The sequence below is a fragment of the Rhineura floridana genome, chromosome 3 (assembly GCF_030035675.1).
Source record: "Rhineura floridana isolate rRhiFlo1 chromosome 3, rRhiFlo1.hap2, whole genome shotgun sequence".
NCBI classification, from domain to species: domain Eukaryota; kingdom Metazoa; phylum Chordata; class Lepidosauria; order Squamata; family Rhineuridae; genus Rhineura; species Rhineura floridana.
The window spans coordinates 189,335,892-189,349,415 of record NC_084482.1 but is presented as its reverse complement, the minus strand read 5'-3'; positions in this window follow the sequence as shown (position 1 = coordinate 189,349,415).

Sequence of the window (13,524 nt, the reverse complement as noted above, 5' to 3'; positions counted from 1 at the left end):
GGGTACAATCTTGTCCTTTCCCTCAGGCAGCAAAATGCCTCGTTTGCTCAGAATAAATAGTTTTAAGAAGGGCAGAACAATTTCATTCTATGTAGCTTAGATTTCTTGTACCCCTACCAGAGACAAACATGACTACTTAATAGTTCTGTTTTCTTTTTAAGTATTAGGAAAAAAAATAGACTCATGTTATAAAGAGGACACGGAGATCTAATCTTTATTTTATTTTGCTGAATAATGGTCCTTATTGCATTAAGATCAGGGGTGTAGTTGTCCAGAGTCTTGGGGGTGGGTGGGTCCTAAACCCTTTACTTTTTTGGGAGCATGGTCCCAGCAGGCTCCCTGTGTTTCCAGCATCCTGTGAGCCAATCAGCCTGAAAGGGGAGTGTATTAGCCACTGAGAAGAATCTTCTAACATGCTTCCTTGACCCTTCCTGCTGATTGGAGCAAATCAGAGTTAAAAGTGGTGAGTCAGCCACTGAGGTGAGTCTTCTCAGTAGCTAACACTCTCCCCTTTCATGCTTATTGGCTCTGAGAGATGTCTATCATGGAAGAAAGTATTAACAAGGATCTCATTCTCAACCCTGCAGCAAAGAAGGGGGAGGGGGCAATTATGCCTAATATGAAGGGACCCCGCACTTCTGAATTTGCCATTATGCTACTGATTAAGATTAAGAGCCACTTGCGCTCACACACAAACAAATCTGCAATTCTTAGCAGAAATAAAATAGCCACTACACATAAAGTTAGTGCTAAAACTATTCCTGTGACTCAACACATGCTCAGACCTCCTTTTCACTCAAAAGGCTTGTCAGTACATGATCATTGATGCATGCATGCCATTTATGTCTTGCCTTTCACCACAAATGGACAGAGGGTGGCTTTTGGCAAGCAATATAAAAATACACAATATCAAAACCAATGATCAAAATGAAAAAAAAAAACAAGCCAAACCAGTTTTAAAAAAACTGGCAAAAAACATTAAAAGACTTTCACATGCCAACAAAATCACGAGAATAGGGAAGGTTTCACCTGGTCCCTAAACGATGGCATCAGGTGAACATGTATAGGGAGATAATTCCATCATTCCGGTGTTACCACAGAAGAGACTCTGGCCACATCTGCACCATACATTTAAAGGAGTATCAGGTTACATAATAGAGAGCTGCCTTCTACAGTCAGACCATTGCTCCATATAGCTCAATATTGTCAACACTGACTGGCAGCGGCTCTCCAGGATTTCAGACAGGAGACGTTTCCAGCCCTATCGGAAGACCAAACCCGAGACCATCTGCATTTGAAGTACGGGCTCTAGGACTGAGTTACACAGCCCCCATCCCCAAGCTGTAACTGCCGTCAGCCCTGAACACCAGCCATCCTGGAGCTGTAGTGGAACATCTCTGATAGGGCCACAGGTTAGCCACCCAACAACACTTTGAACTGAGTCCAGGAAAAAAAGCCAAGAAGGTAGTGAAGATCTTTTAGCACTGCTGTATCACATTCCTCGCTCTTCTAAAAGGGCTCTGCTATCCTCAACTCCAAATATGAAAGATTTCTGGCAACTTAAATTGAATTCCTTCTCTTTTCTCTCTCCCTGCTTTCACAGGTGTTTCTTAATGCCTTTGTTCCATCTTGCAAGCAAACAAAAACTCCTTTCAGGATAGCACTTGCCGCCTTCGGCTCCTACTGGGAGGAAGGGCGGGATAGAAATCTAATAAATATATAATGAACAAACACTTGAAAAGAGCAGGCACCATCAGTTCATTTGTTCTCATACCATTGGGTGTGTCAGCTTGGTGTCAAGCATTTCTGTTCTAGTAGCTGCACTAAATCTCTCTTTTACCACCATAACAGGCTGGACAGCTAAACATACTTTTATGATGATGATGATGATGTCCCACCCTTCCCCCCAGTAGAAGCCCAGATCGGCAAATAAAAACACTATAAAAATTATAAAAAAATGCATTAACATATATTAAAACATCTTTAAAAACACTTAAGTGGAATAAACCCCACTGAAATCAGTAAGACCTCCGTGAAAAACATGGTTAGATTTGGGCTAGCAGCAATGTTTACCTCAGCCCATCCTCATCTGTAATATGGAATAATAACGACCTACCTTACCGGGGTGTTGTAAGACACGCTGAGATAATACACATGAGCAGCTGTTTCTTCTCCTGCCCTCTGGAGAGAAAAGTCTAGAATCTGGACTGCTCCACTAAATGCCTGTTTCTTTTCCTCCCCATACCGACATAGCCCTAATTACAGTGTCGTTTTCTAGAGATTTTAAATTGTAAGTCACTTTGGGAGCCACTCCTGGTTGAAAAGTGGGGCATAGTGTAGACAAGACTGAGTTAGATGGACCAATGGTCTGACGGTGCAAGGCAGCTTCCTCTGTACCTAAATGCTGAAGAGCCAGTCAGCATAAAAAGAATACTGGACTAGATGCATGAACAGACGGACAAAGTATAATGCAGCTGTATTGATAGTTCAGTGCTGGGCAACTATGGCTGGGCAACACAGCTCTCCTGTAGCAAGATGTAGGGGTAGGGGTGGAAAGATCTGTCAATTTCAGTTCTCTCAGCTTCAGATTTTTCCAATCTCAAATTCAGTTCTCCACATTTCTGCAGCAATTTGTGGGGTTTTTTAATCTTCATGAAAATTCTCCTGCATTTTAATATGAATTTTTCCTAATGAACACATTTTTAATAGCAGTTTTGACCAATGGACACATTTTTTGCAAGCAGTTTCTTATCATATAATGCATTTTTATGTTATTTTCACTCATATATACATTTTCCATGCACTTTTGTGAACATTGGTTGGCGAACCGCATTACAAAATTTGAGTAAGAGCGAACTTCAAAAGATGGCTGTTTCGGTTCTCATATTGTTTCAGAAAGTGCGAATTTGAGAGATTGAGCTTGAAATGGAAACAGAATCGAATTTCTCACTCATCCCTAGGTAGGGGACTGTCATTGCAGCAGGTGATGCAAGGGCTCAGGTTGGTAGCAGTGTTAGATGAAGAACACCAGTGTATATTGGACAATGGTGGGAGCACATTGTTTTGGTTGGCAAGAACTAGAACAGGAGCAAAGAACCTTTTTTCCATTCAAGGGCCACATTTCCTTCTGGGCAACCTGCCGGGGGCCACATGCCAGTGGTGGGTGGGATCAGAGGCAAAAGTGGGCAAAGCAACAAACGTAAATGTAACCTTTGTAGAGCAGGCTAGTTTCTACACACACCTTTCTATCCTCTATCCTGAGGAGCAAAAGGCATTATTAGAGTTCAAGGATGCCTCCCAGCCAAGCAAAAACACTCAAGGAGGGTGTGGAACTGATGGAAGTTGGAATCCAGCATCTGGAGGGCCTCCCAACCTCTGCCCACCCCCATCCCTCCACATAAACATCCAACAACCTGGCGCTGAGGTTGCTGTTGTTAGAATTATTGGGATAATGAATCTGCATAGTAATGTTTCATGTTTTCATTATAGGCTATGTAGGCACAGAGCTTGGAAAAGTTACTTTTTTGAACTCCCATCAGCCCAATCCAGTGGCCATGCTGGCTGGGGCTGATGGGAGTTGTAGTTCAGAAAGGGCTGATGAGAGTTGTAGTTCAAAAAAGTAACTTTTCCAAAGCTCTGTGTAGGCATTGTAATATTCATGATCCTAAACATTATCACTGGTACCTTCCTTGGTTCCCTCCCCTGCCCCACATTGAATCTGTCCCCCTCACTAACTGAGCTCCTTCTGCTGCATAATAGCTGCCCGCTGCTGGTTGTGGAGATGGGCAGCTATGCTTTCGAGGCTGACTGTGCACCTGGTCCCATTTGGTAGTTGCAGAGGGGTAGACAGGGCCGACACTGCAGGGGATGAAGTAATAGGAACTGTAGTCCCAGATAATGGAGGAATAAGCAGAGTTAAATGGGAAACTACCATGACTCCCCAAACAAGGGACTGAGAACATAGACCCTCTTTCCTGGGCCTCACTCAACAGAGTGAGCCCTTGATTGGGGAGCATGATGCAGCATTCTGTCAGGGCTTGTCTTATACAGCAAATAGGTCTTCTGTGTCACTAGGACCATAATCAGCTCATCTCTAACCATCCTAGCTCTAGAAAAACTTGAAATCCTCCAAATCTACTGACTCCATTCAGATTTTACCCTATTCACTCTTTCATTCCTCAGCTCTGCTGGGAATCCATCATGCTGGGAATCCACCTTTCCCACTCCATGGTCCAAGTTGTACATACTTGTAATTCTGTACAGTCACCATGGACCCAGCGTGGGGCAGCAGACAGTGTCGTGGACTGGGTTAAGATTCCAGCTCAGCCACGAAACTCACTGGGTGATCAGTCATACTTTCAGTCCAACCTACCTCACTGGGTTGTTGTAAGGAAAATAGGGAGGGGAAAACCATGTACACCAAGCTTCTTGAGGGGTGGCGGTAAAAGTGCACCACTTTCAGAGCAGAATTCGACATCTGGCTAATCTCGGCTTTCTTTTTTTAAGCACATATTTAGCCCTAATTTCTGTAGAAACAGGCTTAAAAGAATGTGTTTTAATGCCTGCTACAAGTTTGGAAGCCACATAAGATTTCTGATACTCACAGGGTTGGATTTTAGCTTCCTCCTTAGCTCCATAACTCATCTGACATGACAGCCTTTCAGATGAGATAGCTATCTTCAAATATTTGAACAGCTGTCACATAGATAATGGGACAAATTGGTTTTCTGTTCCTCCAGAAGGTAGGACCTGAACCAACAGGTTTAAACTACAAGAAAAGAGATTTTGACGAGGTATTAAGAAAGACTTGCTGATAGTACAAGCTGTTCAACAGTGGACAGACTGCCTTAGAATATGGTGGCCTTCCTTCATTGCAGGATTTTAAGAGGAGGCTGGAGGGCCAGCCCTCCTATCTGGGATGCTGTAGCACTGTATCAACAAGGGGCTGGAGTAGATGACGTAGTGAGGTCCCTTCCACCTTTGTGATTCTGTGACCCTTGTTTCCCACCCCACTGAATAACTAGCAGAGCAAATTATGCAATATTTCAATTTATGTAATTTACACACACTGAAAATGAATTCAGCTTCTCTTGGTTGGAATTGGGGCTAGCTTTGCACAGAATTTGGATATTATTTCTGTTGTACCACTCCCGCCAGACTGCGATCCTTAAGAGATGCCAGACTACGCTGACCCATGACATTGGTCCTGGAAATGTCTACTACAGTACACTGTGCTCTTCCCCCCTATCTCATTGGCCATTCGCAATGTGATAACATCGCACCATATGTTGTATTATACTCAGTGTTACCAGTAAGAGATGGAGCATAAGTGGACACTCTGTGTCTCTAGTGCCATCTAATTCTGCCTTCATTGGATTGGCCCATTTATAGGTTAGGCTGTTCTATCCCAACAAACGTACCTTATTCGGAGAGAGGGGAACCAAAGCAGGAGTCACAATTGGGAAGCCAAGGGGAGTGACCAAAGGCCAGCATATATCCCTTGGAGAAAGAAGTCCAACCTGAAAAGCAAACAAGAGAGAGGTTGTCTGATCAGCAAGACCAGTGGATCACTGGTGGATGGACAGAAATAATACAGGAAAGCTGCCTGCCAGAATGAGGGTGGCCACCTTTCTTTCTGGCAAGGCTCCTATGCTTTGAATATTTGTATTAACAGCATGTATTGAAAATGTGCCGATTTTCCTAGGGTAGAGATGCAGAGACGGGGTAAAGCAGTTACCCATTGAGTTTTTGTGGATGGTGAGGGGCCTGGAGAGTGTCCTGTGAGGAAAGGTTGAAGGAGCTGGGAATGTTGAACATGGTAAAGAGACAAATTAAAGAATTCCCATCCCTCCCCCCACAAAAACTAACATGATGAAGAGGTTATTAAAAGGCTGTGATGTGGTAGTCATTTTCAAATATTTGAAGGGCCACCACATAGATATGTGGGACAAAATTCGCTTTCTGTTGCTCCAGAGAGTAGGACCTGAATGAACAGGTTCAAATTGCAAACTTTAGGAAGACCTTCCTGACGGTATATACAAGGTGTTCAACAGTGGAAGTTGGAAGTTGGTGGATTCTCCCTCATTAGAGGTTTCTAAGCAGTGGCTGGATAGCCAACTAGTTATTTTACCTCCACTGTCGGAAACAGTATGCCTCTGAATGCAAGTTGTTGGTAATCACAAGTGGGGGAGAGCCCTGTTGCACTGAAGATCCTGTTTGCTTGCATTCCATAGACATCTGGTTGGCCACTGTGGGAAGAGGATGCTGGACTAGATGGGTCTGTGTCCTGATCCAACAGGACTCTTATTTTCTTATCAGGGATGACGTAGTAGTGAATTTCCTACATTGGGAAAAAGTTAGACTAGATGACCTTTGACAGACCTTCCAAACTATGATTCTACTTATAATACTATCAAACACACAGGACCCCTGCTAGAAAAAAGAAATATGACAACTCTAGTCAAAAGCGCCATTCAAGACCCAGCTGATTTTGGACTGGAAAGTCACAAACCCACAGATACTGAGAAGTCACAGTTTAACAAAACCTATGCACTCACTTTGTAGGATTTTTTTGGCGGAAGATTTCACAATCTATGCCAATAGTAAGGCTGATAACAGTAATACTGCCCATATCGGGTCTTGACCATAGAGATAAAGGGTACTCAAAAACAGCTAGCAGTCAGCTAGTCAGCTCTGCACTATGAACTGCATGATTAAACGTTTCCCCCATTGTCAGTACAATCCTAAGCATGGTTTCTCAGAAGTAAGTCCCACTGAGATCAGTGGAACTTTTCCCCAAGAGGATTGCAGCCTGTGACCTGTAAGACATAAAGCCTATAGCAGTAACTTCCGAGACTTCCAGTCTGTTTGTTCCACTTCAGCAAGTGCCTCTGGTCTGGACTGAAAGAAAACAAATGTTTGGAAGTGGTCCCTGACCCTTCACTGCAATACTCTGATATCCTATCTCTACTGCTTCGTTACACAGCTGACTTGCAGCATCCTGGAAATTCTTTTTATTGCACTTCTAGACTTCGGCTTGTAGTTCTTGTCTTGTTCCATCTCTAAGTCAGCTGCTCTGTGCTAACTGAAAGCCCCACTTGCCAAGAAAAAATCAAGAGCACGCTTTAAAACTCCCCATTGTTCCCTTGCAGCTGCATCTTCACCTGCCCCACACCTAATATGGGCATGGCTGAGAGAAAACAACCTTGTGGGCCAAATTACGGTCCCTACCAAGCCTAACTTGGCCAGGAGGTCAGAGGTTCCCCATGCCTGATCCAAGAGAAGCCCGGTATCTCTTTGTGAAAATATCATGGCAGACGGAAGAGCAGAATTCTGAACTAATGCAAGATTATGTGAAATTCTGCACATGCTCTGCAAACAGAAAAGCCTTAAACCAGTCTTCCCCAAACTGGTGCTCTCCAGATATTTGGGACTACAACTCCCATCAGCCCTAGCTAGCATGTCTGTACTGGCTGGGCCTAATTGGAATTGTACCCCAAACTTCTGGAGGTTGAGGAAGGATGCCTTAAAACCATGGTTGGAATAAATTATGGTGGTAAAGCAATGTCACATTTAATTTGCATTCTTACATCTTGCCATTCATTTCATATACACATTCTTCTTCTTCTTCTTCTTCTATCCAGCCCTTCTACTCTACAATAGGGCACTCAGGGCAGCTCACAATAAAATCATATACAATAAAAACACACACACAAAAATAGATAAAAATAGATAAAATACAGTTAAGAAATATAGGGGAGTGATATTAAAAGGGATTAAAGAGGTAAAACTAAAAGGGGGGCAATCAAATCCATTTCAGGCTCTACCTTCAATTCCTCCCAAAGGCTCTCCAGAACAAAATGGTTTTCAGAAGTCTCTGGAACACCACCAGGGAGGGAGCAGAGTGGGCTTCTTGTGGTAGGGTATTCCAGAGCTTGGGGGCCTCAGCTGAAAAGGCTGTCTCTCATGTGCCTGTCAGTCTAACATCTTGCATTCCAGGCACGCAGAGAAGACCAGAGGCAGCTGATTTAAATCACGGGCAGGTACATATGGGCATAAGCAGTCCCTGAGGTACATTGGTCCAAGGCCATTTAGGGCTTTAAAGGACAAAACCAGCACTTTGAATTGGGCCTGGAAACAAATTGGGAGCCAGTGAATAAAGCACTGGGCTGATATGATCCTCACACCGCAATCCAGTTAACTCTCTGGCTGCTGCATTTTGAACCAACTGCATTTTCTGAGCCATTTTCAAAAGCAGCCCCACATAGGGTGCATTACAGTAATCAAGCCTTGATGTCACCAATGTATGTGTCGCTGTCGCCAAGTCAACTGCTTCCAGGAACGGGTGCAGCTGGTAGATCAGTTTGAGTTGGCCAAAAGCACTCCTGGCTACTGCAGCTACCTGATAGTCAAGCAGCAGGGCAGGATCCAGGAGCACTCCCAAAGTGTGGACCTGTTCCTTCAAAGGGAGTGTGACCCCGTCCAAAACAGGTTGCAGGTCTATGCTTGGCACAGCTTTCCCCTTGAGCAGCAACATTTCCATCTTGTCTGGATTTAGTTTCAGTTTGTTAGCCCACATTCAACCCTTCACAGCCTCCAGGCACCAGTTTAGGATGAGCACTCCCTCCCTGCAATCAGGTGGTAAGGAGAGATAGAGTTGTGTGTCATCAGTATATTGATGACATTGTACTCAAAATCTTCATATGATCTCTCCTAGTGGTTCCATGCAGATGTTAAAGAGCATGGGAGACAGCATAGAACCCTGCGGGACACTATAGGCCAGTAGCCAGGTGGGTCAAGCAGTAATCTCCCAGCACCACTTTCTGGGACCTGTCCGCCAGGTAGGACCGGAGCAACTGTAATATGGTGCCTCCCAATCCCATCCCAACTAGATGGCCCAGAAGAATACCATGGTTGATGGTATCAAAAGCCACTGAGAGGTCCAGCAACACTAACAGGGATGCACTCCTTCGTATCTGACGCCTGGCATAGATCATCAAGCAGAGTGACCAAGGCAGTCTGTCCCAGACATGAAGCCTGATTGGAAAAGGTCTAGATCAGCCTTTCCCAACTAGTGGGCCACCAGGTGTTGCTGGACCACAACTCCCATAGCCTCAGCCAGCATTGCCAATGGTCAGGAAAGATGGGAATTGTGGTCCAACAACATCTGGTGGCCCACTAGTTGGGAAAGGCTGGTCTAGATAATCCGATTCATCCAGGAAAACTTGAAGCTGAGCAGCCACTGTGTGTGTATTGTGCATGTACACAATGCATGCACACGCTCCTACAGGAGGCAGGAATGGCCACCAACTTGGATGGCTTTAAAAGAGTATTAGATAAATTCATGGCTACTAATCCTGCTGTCTATATTCTACCTTCATTGTCAGAGGCAGTATCATGCTACTGAACACCAGTTGTTGGAAACCACAGGAGGGGACAGTACCTTTGCACTCAAGTCCTGCTTGTGGGTTTCCCATATGCTTCTGCTGGCCACTGTGAGAACAGGATGCTGGACTAAATGGGCCTTTGGCCTGATCCAGCAGGACTCTTCTTATGTTCACACACACATCATGTTTTATTCTTGTTTCTCTCCATAAACACATGGTATGTGCAGGCATGTGTAATCAAGGCTGCCAAAACAGAGGCACTGGGGAGTCACACTGACAAAATAAGACCATTCCAGAGCACTACAGCTTCATTACTTGACCGCTGGAAACCCTACCCAGATCCTTACTGCTTTAAGCTGCATTCCTGTGCACACTTACCTGAGAGTAAGTCCGACTAAAACCAGCATAATTTTCTTCTGAGTAAACCTACATAGGCAAAGGTTCCGTCAGGCCTTTCTCCATAGTACACTTGTAATTACCTATCTCTGTTGCATACAATCTGGACATCTTCTCACAATTTTGTTCTTCTGTTTTGAAGATATAATCTTGTTGTTAGCAATGGATGTGCTACCACTTACATGTGGGAAAAGAAGGGTTCCCCCCCATTACTAAAAATATAAAAAGTAGTTCACATGACTATTAGATCTGTGGCAAGGCATGTTCATAATCAGCTAGTCATGTGAACATCTTGTCACAGACACAAACCTTGATATCAGCATATTACATAATGACAGCATGAATACAGTACTCCATCTCTCTACATATATTTGCAGATTTAAGTGTAATTTCAATGTCTGTAAAATCAAACCAATAACAGTTATTCACACACACACACAAAGTGCTGTTCTGAACACTCCATCAATGTCTAAGTGAAGATGCAGGAGAGGGTCTATGCCCCTGAGTTGCCAATCTGTCTCTCTCATGCAAAAGCTACATCCTCTCACTGCAATACCCTCCTTGAGGGCTTCAACTTTGGGGCCTTTTTCACCCCAAACTTTACAATAGGATGGACATTTAGGAAAGATTGCAATAAATTAGAAGTTGGGCTCCACTACTTGCATTTCAAACCCTATGTGAATATGCTTTAGGCACTCCTCTATGTGGTGTAAAAAAGGTAACAGACATTTTTTAAAAATTCTGAAGTTGGTTTTTGGGTGGTGGATTGCCCAATTTAAACTTGAATACCTTCCTCTTCAACAAGCCTTTTAAGTAGATACCTTATCCCAGTCTGCATCTGTGTTGGAAACTATTTTTTCAGATGTTTTTAAAAAAATTAAAGATGTTTTTAAGATGTTTTTAGTGTTTTTTCGCCCGTTTGTTGTCCTGGGCTGCTTTTGAGAGAAAGGGTGGGAGATAAATTTAATAAATAAATGAATGAAATAGAATAGATCCTATAGTGTATTGGCCCTTCAGGCTTGCCATATCAGGAACTGCTGAGTCAGCCCCAGGCTGTGGCAGTTTCAGTTCCAGGCCTGCCTTACAAGCAACACCATGCTGTGGGCCTTGTTCTCTGTATATAATTAGTTATAGTAAAGTTCTTGTTATTGTTAGATCTTCTGTTTGGCCTCTTCCTTCATGATACTGTTCAGATCCTTCTATAATTGCTGTGAATCTTGCCTCCACTTCTGAAACCCGAGACAGCACCTCTGCCCTGCAAAGAAGGGCAACTTCTCCCTATCCTAGCAGTGGTGGGGAATCTGTGTGGCCCTTCAGACATTGTTGGACTCCAGCTTCCATCAGCCCCAGCCAGCATGGCCAATGGTCAGGGAGTTGTAGTCCAACAATATCTGAAGAGCCATAGGTTCCCTATCCAGATCCTATAGAATATCTTTGTCCCTAGAAGCAGTGTGACCTGTTAGAATGCCCATCCAGGGCTACGTGTACTATTAGCACTCCATCCAAACAAGATCACGGACCACTCACCCAGGCTCATCCCTTATGCCTAGGAAAAGGTGCTGGTTCTACAGCTGCACCTGTGAGGACAGTGCAAAGCTGTGGTCATGGTAGTTTCACTGGGATGAGAGGTTACTATCTTGAGCGAACTGAATTGCCCCTCCTTACTGGAGGGCGCCCAGCACCTTACCTGGCAAATTGTTTGGCACAAAGGCCTATTGAAGCTTACAGGATTTGCTTCCAAGAAAATATGCATGGGAGCAAAGAGCAAGCTGCAGCCCTAAACACTCTTAACAGAAATTCAGAATTACCAAATTAAGGCTACAAAGTGGTAGAAACTACAGAATAGCTTTTTTAGGGGGGGGGAGTGGCTTGTTCTTACTCTAAGAAGACAGTTTTAATAAATAGGCCAGAACACAAGCCTGCACAAAAGTCATGGAAGGCGTTTTCCCTAATCCCAGATTTATGGAGAATTAGTTGCAGTTATTCACAGGTGAGTAAAAGGTACTCTGCACATGCTCAGAAATACTCCTAAATGTGCTCTAGAGCTGGGCATAGGAAACAGGTTCCAGGATTCAGTCCTGAGAAACCCTAGTTCAAATCAAATCCTCTCCTGCCTCAAGGAACAACCTCATCCTCCCTATATAAAAAGTATGTTCACCTCAGTATCACTCGTCAATTTAACTCTACAGATGTCAAAGTTTATACGCTGGCATTTCAACCTTTCATTTTAACTGTTTTTAAATATTGAATTTGCTGTTTTATTATTTTATGGTGTACATTTTTAAATTCAAACAGGATAAAAGGGCAGTAAATAAATCACCCCTCCCTGCTCTAATTCAAACGCAAGTAGCAACACCGTATTGAAGATGAGAGCAAGGATGCACAGAGGAATCCTGAAAGCATGGCCTAGAGCAGTGGTTCCCAAACGTTCCCCCCCACAAACCACTTGAAATTTCCTGAGGGTCTTGGCAGACCACTCATGATTTTTCAGCCTGTTGTAGCAATTGTCATGTTCTGTGCTAGATGCTGTATGATTTTTAATTGTATTTTTATTGGTTTATTTCTTGTGTATTGTATGAAAATTTGCATTCCATAGAATTACAGTAAAATTCAATATAAAAAACAAAAGGAGCAATAAAAATACAATTACAATGAATATGAACATTTAATATGATGAATGTGCTGTCGCCCATCTTCAACCACAAATCCAGACATACTGTGGCCCACCTAAATGAAGCTTGCACACCACTGATGGTCCACGAACCACAGCTGGGGAACCCATGGCCTAGACAGCACTGCCCCATCTGTAGGCCCTGCTAGTTTGGCAAAGGAAAGGGCAGTTAAGGGATGAAGTGCTAACTGGAATACCCTGCAGTCAGAAGAATTCCTACCGTTTGGGGAACTGATTGGAAAAACACAGGAAGGAGAGGAAGAACTCCAGCTGTTTGAAAATTTAATTTAAGCCTGATGTGTTTTGCATAGCAATATCCATCAAGTACATAAACTACAATAGTAACTCCTGTTACTAAAACAGTTTATGCACTTGATGGAAATTGCTGCACAAAATGTGCCCCTGAAGGATGATTCTGAAATGCATTGGGCCTATAATAAATTGTTCTTCAAGCACTTAAGAGTTCTTCCTCTTCCCCCCCCCCCCCGCCAGTATTGACTTTGCTGGGCTTGTAATAATTTTTCCTGAGGGTGGGAGGATGGATACGGACACCACACACACACTCTTGAGCAAAGTGGTGTAGAACAGTGATTATGCTAGACTTGGACCGGGGAGACCCAGGCTCAAATTCCTACCAGACCATGAATGTCACTCAATGATCTTAGGCAAATGATTGTTTCTCAGATTAACTTACCTCACAGATTTGTTGGGAGGATCACATGTGCGTGTGTGTAAGCCATGTTTGCTGCTCCAAGCTCCTTGGAAGAAGGGCGGAATAAAAATGTAATATATATTCCATATTACATTTGGCTGCATGTTGTAGTGGCTGGTGCTTATTGGGACCAGTGGGGCAGAAGGCAGGAAGGCCCACAGCAAGTGAAGCCAGAGCCAATGGCATCCTCCTCCCTGCCGAGTTCTACAAGGGCAACACTGAGACTAAGGAGGAAGCTGACAGGCCGCAGTGCCATCCCCTGGAGTGTTTGTAAACAAGAAGGCAGGTATATGGCAGCTGGTTGAGACCTGACTGCGGGCTGGTAGGGAACTATCCTATTTGCCCTATTGGACCAGCCT